The sequence below is a fragment of the Jatropha curcas genome, chromosome 10 (assembly GCF_041381405.1).
Source record: "Jatropha curcas cultivar XTBG-Jc1 chromosome 10, XTBG_Jcur_1.0, whole genome shotgun sequence".
NCBI lineage: Eukaryota > Viridiplantae > Streptophyta > Magnoliopsida > Malpighiales > Euphorbiaceae > Jatropha > Jatropha curcas.
Genome location: NC_143160.1, coordinates 24,673,385 through 24,687,716, shown reverse-complemented (window position 1 = coordinate 24,687,716; position 14,332 = coordinate 24,673,385). Strand labels below are relative to the sequence as shown.

At 43.1% G+C, this 14,332-nt stretch overlaps 1 pseudogene; it reads left to right on the top strand.

Moving 5' to 3' along the window:
* The window catches only part of LOC149493322 (uncharacterized), a 38,929-nt pseudogene that overhangs the window by 10,371 nt on the left and 14,226 nt on the right, over positions 1-14,332 (top strand).

Sequence of the window (14,332 nt, the reverse complement as noted above, 5' to 3'; positions counted from 1 at the left end):
TTCAAACTTCTGAGTCTGGATAGCAAGTAGCGCTGATCGGCAGGTCTCTTTGATTATGCCGACGGACAGCCAAAGCGTCCTCCCTGTTACCGCAAACCATCTCTAATCCTTTTGGAGGTGGCACATGGGTATGCGTACCGTTGGACCCACGCGAAACTCCTTGTTTCACATGTGGTTAGGTATATCCATACTCAAGGTTCAAGGGTCCCTTAATAAGCCGATTCTCTATTTGTGTCATAGCCTATAGAACCTATCCTTTAGGACTATATGCACCCAATGGTACGAATCATCTCATTAAAATAAATTATGACGTGTTGTTGTGCGCATTCATGACATACCATAAGCATTAAAAAAAAAAAGAGAGAAGAGAGTGGAGGGACACAAAAAAATATCCTTCTGTTTGTCAGTCATGCACAGTTGGACAAAGAGTCATTCTCTCTCATATCAGCTACCCTGATACTACTATACCCTTAATCCAGTTACCCTCATACTTACAGGTACCCCCTGTTCAAGTGCCAACATTAGTGCCAACCACACCTACTGTGCTATCACCGACCTCACCAATCTCAACTGCACCAATGGCATCACTTTCTGACATCAAAAACCTTATAGAACAACTCGAGGCCAGAATGAATAAGGCATTGGCTGCCCAAAGGATTGCCCTGATAGCTGAATTGGGTAATGGTAATGGAAGTGGGGCTTCCGGTGAGGGAAGTGGACCTGCTGCTTCCAATCAAGGACCTGCCGCAGAATCGACAAATCCTACCCTTAACCTGGATGACATGCCTGCTTCTGAGCCAGAAGCTCAGAAAATGAGAAAAAAACTAGACACCACCAAACAGAAAAACAATGAACCTTTTCCCTCGTTCCTTACAAGGAAAAGGACCAAGGTCGCTCAAATGATCAACCGGCCTTCTGAACAAGAACAGGTAGACATAATCATAAAGAACCTGCAGTCTGTCTACCAACAACAGTTACAAACCCAATACTTACCAACCTTCCAGTCGCTCATTGCCGCTGCTGCAAAGGTAGAGGATTTAATTCAAATGGGGCAACTGAAAGAAGACTCGGGTTCCTCAAAATACGAGAAGCCTAGCCAAGCTGGCAAAGTCCATGAAAGGGCAAGCATCACCCCCACGAATCCTTTACGTGTGGGCAATATGAGAAATGGCAATCGGTCAAGAAGGACATATACTGATCTCGGGATGCCAATCCTTTTGGTTTTCCGAGAGGCTGTCAAGGCCAACTACATCAAGCCCTTGGAAGCAAGGCCGCCACCCTACCCTTTACCAAGAAACTACCGAACCAATGAATACTGTGAATATCATCAAGGTCATGGGCACGAGACTGAAGCGTGCTGGACGCTTAAGAACCGCATCCAAGACCTGGTAGACGATGGTTCAATCATCCCAAGAAGCGAGTCAAACATTAGCACTAATCCCTTACCAAATCACGGGGTAAATGCTATTATTTCTGACCAGGAATTGATCGATCCTTTCGAGCTATTCCTAGAAATGAATGACACCTGTGTCCTGGACTTGAATGACTTATCCGAAGAGGTAACAACCGAACTCAAAGTGGAAGACTTCATGCAACCTAGTCTCCTTGACGAAATTGCAGTTATCACAGGAAATGATGGGGACCAAGATCTGCTAAGCCTGATCAAGCCGAACGAAGGCCCTCTCACCAATTGGTACGTCGAGGAGGAGCGCGCTGCTGATAAACCCCCTCCCGAGTCAAACCTAGAGTCAAAATCTGTAATCAAGTCTTGTATTGAGTCTGAGTCTGACCCCGAGTCTGAAACCGAGTCAGAGTCCAGTTCCAGTCTTGAGTCATCTGTGTCGGATTTCGAAAATCCAGATTTCAAATTTGATGTAATCTTTGAAGACAATTCTGTCATGATCAATAAAGGCTTGCAAATTATTGACTACCACGCGTGTCTATCTTTCCAAGCATTTCCAAGCAAAAATAATCATATAAATGAAATAAAAAATGAAAAAGAAAAAAGTAATAATTGGCAAAGAAGAAAATGAACATACATACATTGCATTTGACTGTGTGAACAAGGGACAGGTCAGTGAATGCTTGAGGAAGTTTGCCAATTGTTTCATGTGGAAGGCAAGTGACATCACGGGAATTGACCCAGCAATAGTGGTGCACAAGATTCCAGTATATCCTGAGGCTAAGCCAGTGAAGCAGAGGCTAAGAAGGCTGAAGACCGAATGGTCCTTGAAAATCAAGGAGGAGGTAGCCAAGCAACTGGAGAACAGATTCATAGAACCCATTGCCTACCCGACATGGTTAGCAAATATTGTGCCAGTGCCGAAGAAAGATGGCAAAGTCAGAATGTGTGTGGACTATCGGGATTTGAATAGAGCATGTCCGAAGGACGACTTCCCCCTGCCGCATATCGACTTGTTGGTAGACCGAATGGCAGGACACGAGATGGTCTCCTTGACCGATCTTGCTGTCATGTACAACCAAATAATGATGCATGTGCCAGACAAAGAGAAAACGGCATTCATCACGGAGTGGGGAACCTACTGCTACAGGGTCATGCCTTTTGGGCTCAAAAATGCCGGGGCAACCTATCAAAGAATGGCGACGACCATCTTCCATGACATGATTCACGAAGAAGTAGAAGTGTACGTGGACGATATGGTTGTTAAATCAAAAAACAGCTGAAGAACATACAACAGCGCTTGAGAACTTCTTCCTTAGACTTCGAAAATACAATTTAAAACTCAACCCGGCAAAATGTCTGTTTGGAGCTACATCCGGAGTATTTCTGGGGCATATGGTCAGTCGGAAGGGCATAGAAATTGATCCTTCAAAAGCCAAAGCCGTTATGGAAATACCAGCACCGAGGACGGAAAAGGAAGTTCGGGGTTTCCTAGGAAGGCTACAGTACATCAGCCGGTTCATCAATCAATTGGCTAATACTTGTGGTCCGATCTTCAAATTGCTCAGGAAAGGAGTAGCCGTAAAATGGAATGAGGATTGTCAGAAAGCTTTTGACCAAGTCAAGCAATATCTGTTATCCCCACCAGTCTTACAGCCACCAAGGCTAGGAAAGCCTTTGCTGTTGTACCTATCAGTGACAGAAGAAGCGATGGGCGCAATGCTAGCTCAACAAGCAGAAGATACAAGGGTAGAAAATGCCGTGTATTACCTTAGCAAGAGGATGCTAGAATATGAGCTAAAATACAATAAGATAGAGAAGTTGTGTTTGGCTCTGGTATGGGCTTGTATAAAGCTACAGCACTACCTTTCGTCCTATACCACCTACGTCATTTCTGAATCAAACCCCTTGAAATTCCTTATGGAGAGGCCGGTTCTTGACTGTAAAATGGCTAAGTGGGTGTCGGTGCTCGCAGCTTATGATTTAAAATTTGTACAACGAAAGGCGGTGAAAGGCGGAGCCTTGGCTGATCAACTAGCAGAATTACCGGTCAAAGACCAAATGCCGGAGATAGAATTTCCTGACGAAGACTTGGTGAACTTGGAAAGTGAAGTCTGGGAAATGTACTTTGATGGAGCTTCGAACTACCATGGAAATGGGGTTGGAGTCATATTCAAAACTCCTTGTGGAGAATACATTCCAATCGCTGTCAAATTAGATTTCGACTGTACCAACAATGAAGCCGAGTATGAAGCTTGCATCAAGGGGTTAGAAGTGGCCCTGGAGAAAGAAATACAAATCCTTAGGGTTTTTGGAGATTCCAATATGATAGTCTCTCAAGCTCTAAGAAAATGGAAAATTAAAGAAGAGCGTTTGGTTCCTTACCTACGACGTTTGGACGAATTGGCTTAGCAATTTGAGGATTTATCCTTCCACTACTTGCCGCGAGCCAAAAATCAGTTCGCAGATGCTCTGGCTACTTTAGCCTCCATGGTCAATGTAGAAGGAGACCGAGTCGTTCGACCTCTGACAGTGCGGCTACAGAAACAGCCAGCACATATCATGAATTTGGTCGATGACAAGCCCTGGTATTGGGATATACAGAATTATCTTCAGAATGAAGCCTACCCGGAGGGATCCACCAAGACTGATCAACGGACATTGAGACAGCTAGCATCCGGATATTTCCTTACTGGGGGAGTTCTGTACAAGAGAAGTTGGAATGGCCTGCACCTAAGGTGCGTTGATGAGGGAGAAGCTCAAGCCATCATGGATTCCTTACATAATGGGGAATCTGGTCCACACATGTACGGGATAGCCTTGGCTCGAAAAATTGTGAACCTGGGTTATTACTGGTCAACCATGAATGCAGATTGCGTGAGGCACGCGCAGAAGTGCCACGAATGTCAAATTTTCGCTAAGCTGCAAAGACAACCTCCGGTCAATTTGAATCCTATTGCTTCACCATGGCCTTTCGCAACTTGGGGCATAGACGTGATCGGAAAAATCCACCCGAAGGCCTCTAACGGCCATCAATTCATCCTGGTTGCTGTAGATTATTTCACTAAGTGGATCGAGGCAGCCTCTTATTCAGTTTTAAACGCCAAGAAGGCAGCACAGTTTGTCCGTACTAACATCCTTTGTCGGTATGGAACACCGTTCGAGATCATCACGGATAATGGGTCTCACTTTCAAAGTGAATTTTCTGACCTGCTGAAGCAAAAGAAAATTCAACATCATAAGTCCTCACCCTATCGTCCACAAGCAAACGGGGCTGTAGAAGCTGCGAATAAGGCTATAAAAGTCATTTTGCAGGAGACTGTTAAAAAGCACAAAGCTTGGCACGAACAGTTACCGAATGCCCTATGGGGATATAGGACTTCAATCAGAACGCCCACCGGAGCAACTCCGTATTCTTTGGTACATGGTATGGAAGCAATATTGCCTATTGAGCTGGAAGTTCAGTCGGCAAGGATTATTCAGGAAAGCCAGATCAACGAAGCAGATTGGGCTAAGAATTATCACTTGCAACTTTTGGGTATGGATGAAAAGCGATTGCAAGCAATCCACCAAACTCAAGTCTACCAAAGAAGAATGGCACGGCATTTTGATAAGAGGGTCAAAGACCGGAAGCTGGAAGAAGGTTGTTTGGTCCTGAAGGAGATTAGACAGCCAATCATAGACCCATGTGGGAAGTTTCGTCCTCATTGGGCTAGACCCTATGTGTTGAAGAAAGTATTGTCCGGCGGAGCCGTCATCTTGACTGATTTAGATGGTTTGGAATTCACGAATCCATGTAATTTAGATCAGTTAAAAAGATATTTTGTGTAATAAGCATTGCATAATGAACTACACTAGACCTGATTCTCTTTGAAAAAAAAGAAATTATGTATCGGAGATATGTAGGCAACCCTCATTGGGTACGGTCTAAACATTAATGAAAATCATTCCATAATTCTTTCCTCTTTGCCAACAAAAAAAAAAAAATAATAACAATAATAAAAAAAAAAGGATAAAAATAAAAAAAAAAAAGAAGAGAAAAACCCGCTAAGTCGAAAACCCGAAAAGGGCGGCTTAGGCAAAAATCGGGGCCCGCTAAGTTGAAAACCCGAAAAGGGCGGCTTAGGCAAAAATGGGTAGCTCGCTAAGTTGAAAACCCGAGAGGGCGGCTTAGGCAAAAATCAGAGCTTGAATAAATGAAGTTGGAAAATGCTTGGAAAGCTTAATGACATGCCCAATTGAAAGCAATAAAGTCAAACAGCCCAAAGTCAAGCAGAAAACTAAAGAGACCAAGAAAAATAAATAATAAAGTCCAAATCCAAAGGAACGTACATCCAAAATTCCAAATAACACCCAAAATCCAAAGCCAAAGTCCCCAACGAAAAGTCAAAAGAGTTAAAACAAAGCAAAAACACCAAAAGTCCAAAAGCCTATTAGAGTCTAGGTACCCCGTCGCCTCCGTGGGGCAACGTCCTCCGAGTCATCCCCAGTTGTTGAACTCCCTCCAGCCTCGCCTATCCGAGGAGCCAACATGATCTCCTCATCAGTCCTAATCCCATCACCAGCGTCAGCCTGAGTCCAACCCTCGAGTGCACTCAGCAATGCGTTCCTCCTCAGCTTCTCAACTGGCCAGACAATGGTCATAAACCAAGACCGGTACTCAGGAGAGGTCTGAATACCAGCAGGATTAGGTGAAGGTCTAACCATATGATGGTCCCTAACCCAGGCCCTAAGGATGGCTCGAGTAACTCCCGGAGTGATGGCTGAATCAGCTAGGGAATCATCCATGGTTGGAACAGTCTGATCTATCCCCATCTGTCTCAGAACGCGCGAAGCGCAGTACCAGGTACAATGTGTAAGGCCTAAAAGGTAAACCTGAATATGACGAAGGCTAACCTGGATAAAGCAGGTGATGTCATACCAGGGAACAAACCACAATACCTCGTTTGGACCCAATTCAATCAGCCATGAGGTCCATGCGTCAGCAGACGGATGTGTGATCAAGATCCTCCGCATACGATACTGAGAAGGGTTGTAAGGCAAACGGGTAGGAGCAGCAACCACTTGAAGGTGGTCCTTCAACCAAACCTGGGTAATGGATCCTTTCTATTACAAAGGCATGAACCAAAAAAAAAATGAGATGAAAATACCTGGAGTATAATCGGGGAAACTGTCCAGTCCTCGAAGCCTAGAGCAGCTCTGTCAAGGCTCCTGATGGTTTCTGCCAGCACAATGCCGCCAATGCAGCTCATGTCCTCCATCTGCCGAACCATAGGACAGAATCGCAGATCCCCGAAGCCTGGGTCCTTGTTAAACAAGAAACCAGATAATAAGCAAAATACAAAAGCCCGCATCCTCAGCCTCATCCGGTCTGGGTCATCTGAAAGAACCTCTGAAAATTCATCAATCAGGGGCAGCAGAATTGTCTTCTGGTCATCAACAATCATCGCCCTAGCTTGTGGCCGGTTGAATTGAAATAAACTTTCAAATGACCGAACATACCCGACTTTAACCTCATGCCTGACTAAAGGGGCATTAGGGTCACACCCTATGATAGCACAAAACTCCTCGAAAAGAGGACACATCTCCTCCATCATGGCCCCGAACCGAAAAACGTGGGCCTCAGGGTCCCAGAATCTGATACAGGCCCATAAAAAGTTCCAGTCGATCACTACCCCCCTAAGGGTAATGATAGGAGAGAGGCCATACCTCTTCAAGTTGATCTTTTCAACTTTGGAGAGACTCCTAGCCCAGCTTTGCATGCTATGATTGAAAGAAGGATTCATTCTTTGGAAAAGATAAGCACAGAGAGAAAAGAAGAAGAGAGAAGATAAGGAATGAGTGAAGAACCAAAACAAAGAACAAGCTTTTATAGGAGAAAATGCACCGAATAAGGGCGGCAGCAGCCGCCGAAATGATGGCGGCAGCAGTCGCCGAATTGCCACCGAATAACGGCGGCAGCAGCAGCCGAATAATGACAGCAACGGCCCCCACAAAATTCACAATCAGGCCCCAGAGGCCCGAAAAATCACATTCAGGCCACAGAGGCCCGAAAAATCACAATTCAGGCCACAGAGGCCCGAAAAATCACAATCAGGCCACAGAGGCCCGAAAAATCACATTCAGGCCCCAGAGGCCCGAAAAATCACATTGAGGCCCCAGAGGCCCGAAGAATCACATTCAGGCCAAAGTGGCCCGAAGAATCACATTCAGGCCAAAGTGGCCCGAAGAATCACATTCAGGCCAAAGTGGCCCGAAAAATCACAATCAGGCCCCAGAGGCCCGAAAAATCACAATTCAGGCCCCAGAGGCCCGAAAATCACAATCAGGCCCAGAGGCCCGAAAAATCACAATTCAGGCCCCAGAGGCCCGAAAATTCACATTCAGGCCACAGAGGCCCGAAAAATCACAATTCAGGCCCCAAAGGCCCGAAAAATCACATTCAGGCCAAAGTGGCCCGAAAAATCACATTCAGGCCAACGTGGCCCGAAAAATCACAATCAGGCCAAAGTGGCCCGAAAAATCACAATCAGGCCCCAGAGGCCCGAAAAATCACAATTCAGGCCACAGAGGCCCGAAAATTCACAATCAGGCCACAGAGGCCCGAAAAATCACATTCAGGCCCCAGAGGCCCGAAAAATCACATTTAGGCCCCAGAGGCCCGAAAAATCACATTCAGGCCAAAGTGGCCCGAAGAATCACATTCAGGCCAAAGTGGCCCGAAAAATCACAATTCAGGCCACAGAGGCCCGAAAATTCACAATCAGGCCATAGAGGCCCGAAAAATCACATTTAGGCCCCAGAGGCCCGAAAAATCACATTCAGGCCAAAGTGGCCCGAAGAATCACATTCAGGCCAAAGTGGCCTGAAAAATCACATTCAGGCCAAAGTGGCTCGAAAAATCACATTCAGGCCAAAGTGGCCCGAAAAATCACAATCAGGCCAAAGTGGCCCGAAAAATCACAATCAGGCCCCAGAGGCCCGAAAAATCACAATTCAGGCCCCAGAGGACCGAAAATTCACATTCAGGCCACAGAGGCCCGAAAAATCACAATTCAGGCCCCAGAGGCCCGAAAAATCACATTCAGCCCAAAGTGGCCCGAAAAATCACATTCAGGCCAAAGTGGCCCGAAAAATCACAATCAGGCCCCAGAGGCCCGAAAAATCACAATTCAGGCCACAGAGGCCCGAAAATTCACAATCAGGCCACAGAGGCCCGAAAAATCACATTCAGGCCCCAGAGGCCCGAAAAATCACATTTAGGCCCCAGAGGCCCGAAAAATCACATTCAGGCCAAAGTGGCCCCGAAGAATCACATTCAGGCCAAAGTGGCCCGAAAAATCACATTCAGGCCAAAGTGGCCCGAAAAATCACATTCAGGCCAAAGTGGCCCGAAAAATCACAATCAGGCCAAAGTGGCCCGAAAAATCACAATCAGGCCCCAGAGGCCCGAAAAATCACAATTCAGGCCCCAGAGGCCCGAAAATTCACATTCAGGCCACAGAGAACCGAAATTCAAAACTCAGCCTAGGGTCCGAAAATTCACAACTCAGACCAAGGCCCCACAATCCCAATTTGGCCCAAGGTCCAAGTTTTTGCCCTCAAAATTTGCTCCATCAGACAACCACTGGCTCTCATAAATCATTTTTATGATAGCCAGTGGGGGGCAACTGTGAATACTCAAATTTTGAGGCTTCTCATGTTGTTGGTGGCATGTGAAACTCTTTAAATGGAGGAAAACACGCTGCTACAGTGCCATGCCAATTAGTTTGACTTTGCTACAGTAACTGTGCAAACAGTCCGGCTGGACCGGAGGCCATTTTGGACATTTACTGGAAATATGTCAATATGGTACTTGAAACGTCCGGAATTTCACGAGGATCGCAGAACCGGTCCCGGAATGATTTTTGGAGGTCGGAAACTCCCAAAAAGGCCCCCGGAGCGAGGCGCGGTGGCCACCACCAGCTACGGCGGCGCCGGCCGCCGGACACGGCGGCTCCTGCGCCGGGCACGGCGGACGCCGGCCGCCGGCACGGCGGCAGCAGCGCCCAGCCTGGGCGGCACCTGCCGCCCCACTTCCTGGGCAAGGCCTGCCGCCCAGCGCGGGCGGGGCCTGCCGCCCATCGCGCGGTCCTATCGCCCCGCGAGGGGGGCCTGCCGCGCGACAAGGGGGGGGCCTCCTCCCGATAGCGGGTGGCAGTAGAGTCGCGGGCTTGCCAGCTTGCCGCTCTCCAGGCAGTCCAAGCAAGCCCCCTCACGTTGTTTCCCCCCCAGCGGGCGAGGCGTGCCGCCCAGCGCGCGCGGGGCCTGTCGCCTGCGCAGGCGGGGCCTGGCCCCCCCACACGGCCCCTGGGCGGCACCTGACCGCCCAGCTTGGGCGACACCTGCCGCCCAGACCAGGCGGGGCCTGCCGCCCCACTGACTGGGCGGCAACTGCCGCCCTCCCAGGCGGCACCCCCCGCCCAGTGTGGGCGGGGCCTGCCGCCGAGCCAGGCGGCACCTGCCGCCCTGGACCCGAAAATGGCCTATAAATAGGCCATTTTCAGTCCAATTTTGGCACCCTGGTCTGTGTTGACGGACGAATCCTTCTCCCTCTCACGCTCCTTGCGTTTTCTTTACCGCTTTTTGCATTTAATTTAATTTTTATTGCATTTTTATTGTGATATTTGACCATTAAAATCAAACAAATTAAAATTAATTAATATTTCCTAAGCGAGGAGCTTAATCTGGAGTTAAGAAGCGGTCGTCGATTAAATCAGGTATGTAAACAAAACTCTGCCTATTTAATTTTAGCACTTCATGCATATTTCTCTTCTACTCTTAATAATTCTACAATTGCATAAATGCATCCACGTCATTATTTTTGGTAAATAAACTGCCTTAATTAATTTGATTAAGCTTAAATGCCCGGTTAATCAATAATCGTGGTATTAAAGTTTAAATCCGACAATATTGGCTAAAAGAGCCTAGTTAATTAATAACTACGGTTCAATTGCCTTATTTCGAACAAATCCGGCTTAAGTCCAATTAATCAATAATTGTGGCTAAAAGCCTTAATCAATCACGTTTCGACAATAAATTGTGATTAAGCTCCAACGCCCGATTAATTGATAATCGAGGCATTAAAGCCTAAATCGCATATTTTGGCAAACTAATTGCCTAAAACAACACCTTTTGGCCAAAGGCCTAAAATCAACCATTTTAGCAACAAATCGCTTAAAATCAATCTTTTGGCAAAATGCCTTAAAATCAACATTTTCGGCTTAAAACCGTAAAATCAACCATTTTAGCGTCAAATCGCTTAAAATCGACATTTTTGGCAAAATGCCTTTAAAATCAACCATTTTCGGCTCAAAGCCGTAAAATCGACATTTTTGGCGAAATGCCTTAAAATGAACCAATTTTCAGCCAAAGGCCTTAAAATCAATCTTTTAAGCGACAAATCGTTTAAATGAACCATTTTGGCACAAATGCCTCAAAATCAACATTTTTGGCAAAATGCCTAAACAAAATGCACAAAGCATACACACACTCATGCACAAAGCATACACACTCATGCACAAAGCATACACAAAATCATGCACAAAGCATACACACAAAATGCACAAACCATACACAAAATCATGCACAAAGCATACACAAAATCATGCACAAAGCATACACACTCATGCATAAAGCATACCCATTCAAAGCCCTTCAAAGAAGGCCTATCGAACTACGTTGACTTTGATCTTCCATTCAAACGGAAGTACGTAGGCACGTTCGGGATTTCACCCCGGGTGGCAAGTCAAAATCACTCAAACATTTCATTAATCCATCATTTACCTTGCAAAGCATTCATTCATTGGTTAGTTTATCGGCATGACATAGTCTCGGGATCCATCTCGGGTTCGTAGATTGTGCCTTAATCATTGGGATAATTAATCTAGTAACTAGGTTAATTAAAAATGGAGTCACTTAGGGTTTTTTCCTAGTTTACCCTAAAATAATTAAACAAGATGGCGACTCACACACATCACGTGTATTTCTTCTCATTCATCATATGCATCACATGCCATATGACATTTGGGGAAGGGGTTCACAACTTCTGATTTAAGCAGAGCTAAAAAAGAGAAATTGAAAAGTGAGTCTCGGTATTATGTGTGGGATGAACCATACTTATGGAAATTTTGTTTTGATCAAACTATTAGGAGGCGTGTTCCTGATAATGAGATTAAATCAATTCTTACTTTTTGTCATGCATTTTCATGAGGTCCTTTTGGACCTAAGAGAACAGGTAGGAAGATAGTGGATTGTGGTTTTTATTAGCCTACCATATTTCGTGATGCTTATATTTTCTGCAAAAATTGTGAATAATGTCAAAGAACAGGAAATATATCCCATAGGAATGAAATGATTCAGACCCCAATACTTGTATGTGAAATTTTTTATGTGTGGGGTATTGATTTTATGGTGGTCCATTTCCTTCTTCTTTTGGTTTTATTTATATATTACTTATTGTTGATTATGTTTCTAAATGGGTGGAAGCTAAAGCCTCAAAACTGATGATTCCAAAGCCATTGTAGATTTTATCAAGTCAAACATTTTAGCAAGACGACGGTTGCAACTACCTATAGGGCCCTCAAACTGAGTGAAGTGGGGTTTAGGCCCAAAACAAAAAATTCTCCTTCTTTTCCTCAAAATACAAAGGCCCATACCTTAATAAAAAGTATAATCACCCCCTGGATAAAGAGTCGTGCTCAAAACCTACTTTCCTCATATCAAATAGCTCGTACATTCCTTTTTCAAAGTTTAAAACTCTGAGAGAGTCCCAAAATACTGAGCCCATTTTTCAGATTTTCGACGTAAATGCCAACCATTGTTGGCAGGGGGACATGTGATAAACATAGATCCTAACAAATGGTCCAAGGACCACATAATGCAATCAACATAACTGAAAGAAGATATGAGCATGATATTAGGAGATAGTGGCCGGATATTACTCTCTTGTATTCATATTGCTTATCCAAACAATAATACCACACACACACACACACACACACACACACACACACAATAATACCCCTATATATATATATATATATATAGGGGTGCTTCCCCTCTAGAGAAGGTTAATGCCAATTAAGGAATCTAAGACAATTTTAAAAATAGTCACTCATATTATTATAATTTTGCTACTATCATTTACAAAAATATGCGAGGAACAAAATGATTGCTAGGAAAAGATACCCATCTTCGCTAACATTTATTTGTTACCATTTTTCGATAATTTTGCTGGGTAAAGTTTTTTTTTAGAGTGGTTGTTGTTGGATACTTTTCTGCATATGTTTGTTTATGGAAGCATAGCTCTAATTTCTTTCCTATTTGCTCCAAATAAACTTGCTAAAAATAGGAACTTCCAAACGACATTGTCACTAGCGAATGAATATCCGTACATTCTGTGAATTAACATGAACAAATAAATATTAAGGGTAACAAAAATAAAATTTGAAATGTGCAAAACTACATAGAATTTCAAAACTCGAGTGAAGCGATCTGAGAAAAACAAAGAAAATCGCCACAAGAAGGGAGAAAATGAGGAAAGGAGAAATATATCTAAAAGAAAAATACAGACTCCAAGGGAAACTCACACGCAAAAGAAAAATGTTTGGGCAATCTGATTCAGTTTGAAAGCAGGGTTGGTTCTGCTGAGCAGAGGAAGAAAGGGAGACTTAGATCTTTCAATTGTGATTTAGGTTAGAGTTTCAGGGGAAAAGGTGTTTGGGATGGTAATAAATTGGGGTAAATGCATCTTTTCCTTAATTTTGCCACACTGTCAGTCTATGTGGAAAAAAGTCAGTCCACATAAACAAACACATATGCATTTGTGGGCCCCACTTATTAGACATTCGGTTGTCCATGTCATCAGGAGACATCAAATTAAAAAAAAAAAAAAATACAAGTTTGGGCACTCAATTAACAATTTTTCATTCAGACACCAAAATAGAAAAAAACGAAAAGATCATGCACCAAAATTAACATTATGCAGCCATTATTTTTTGATTATAAGAGTAAGAATTAGGTTGTGTTCGGCAATAAGTTTTTAATTAGCTTTTAGCATTTTGATTAAACCTTATTTTTTATAGTGTTTGATAACATAACATTTGAACTAGCTTTTAGAGATTAAGATAACGTTTTATAAAAATTTAACCTATGTAACGTTTAACTTTTAACATTTTATGAAAAACTACTCAAACAACTAACAGCTAAATGTTACTAAAACAGTTAATAGCTAATTTTGCAGAATAAACCCTTAGTAGATAGACATGTATTAAAGAATATAAATTGAAAATGGTGAAATTTGTGAAAATAAATAAAATAAAAGTGAAATAAAATATACTCCCTTCGTCCTATTATATTTGCACAGTTGACAAAACACGCATATTAAAAATTTAGTCAATAAAAATTATTTTGTTCTTTTTTACCCTTAACTCATAAAGATAATACAAATTTATTTGATGAACAATCATAAAATTTATTATGGAAAAAATAATTGTTTAGATATCTGAATTTAAAAATCTTGCAAACATTTTGGGACATCCAAAAAAAGAATTACAAACAAATAAAATGAGACGGAGAGAACAGTAAAGTTCATTAATTTTGTTTATTTGAGAATTAAAAAAAAAAAATTCTCATTTCATTGAAATCAATAATCAACGAATTCATTTTAAATACTTAAAAGTTGTATAAATTTTCACTTTATTATTTTAAATAATATAAGAAAATTTCATGGATAAATTGTGTTTTTTCTTTTGTTATTATTAAGATAAAAGAAAGTACGTGAAATAAAGCGTAATCTATTCAATTAATGCACAGTACAGTCCAAACTACGGTGGTTTTACTTTCTTGTACATAATACTTTTGTTTCTTAAATGAGAATTTTTTTTTTTT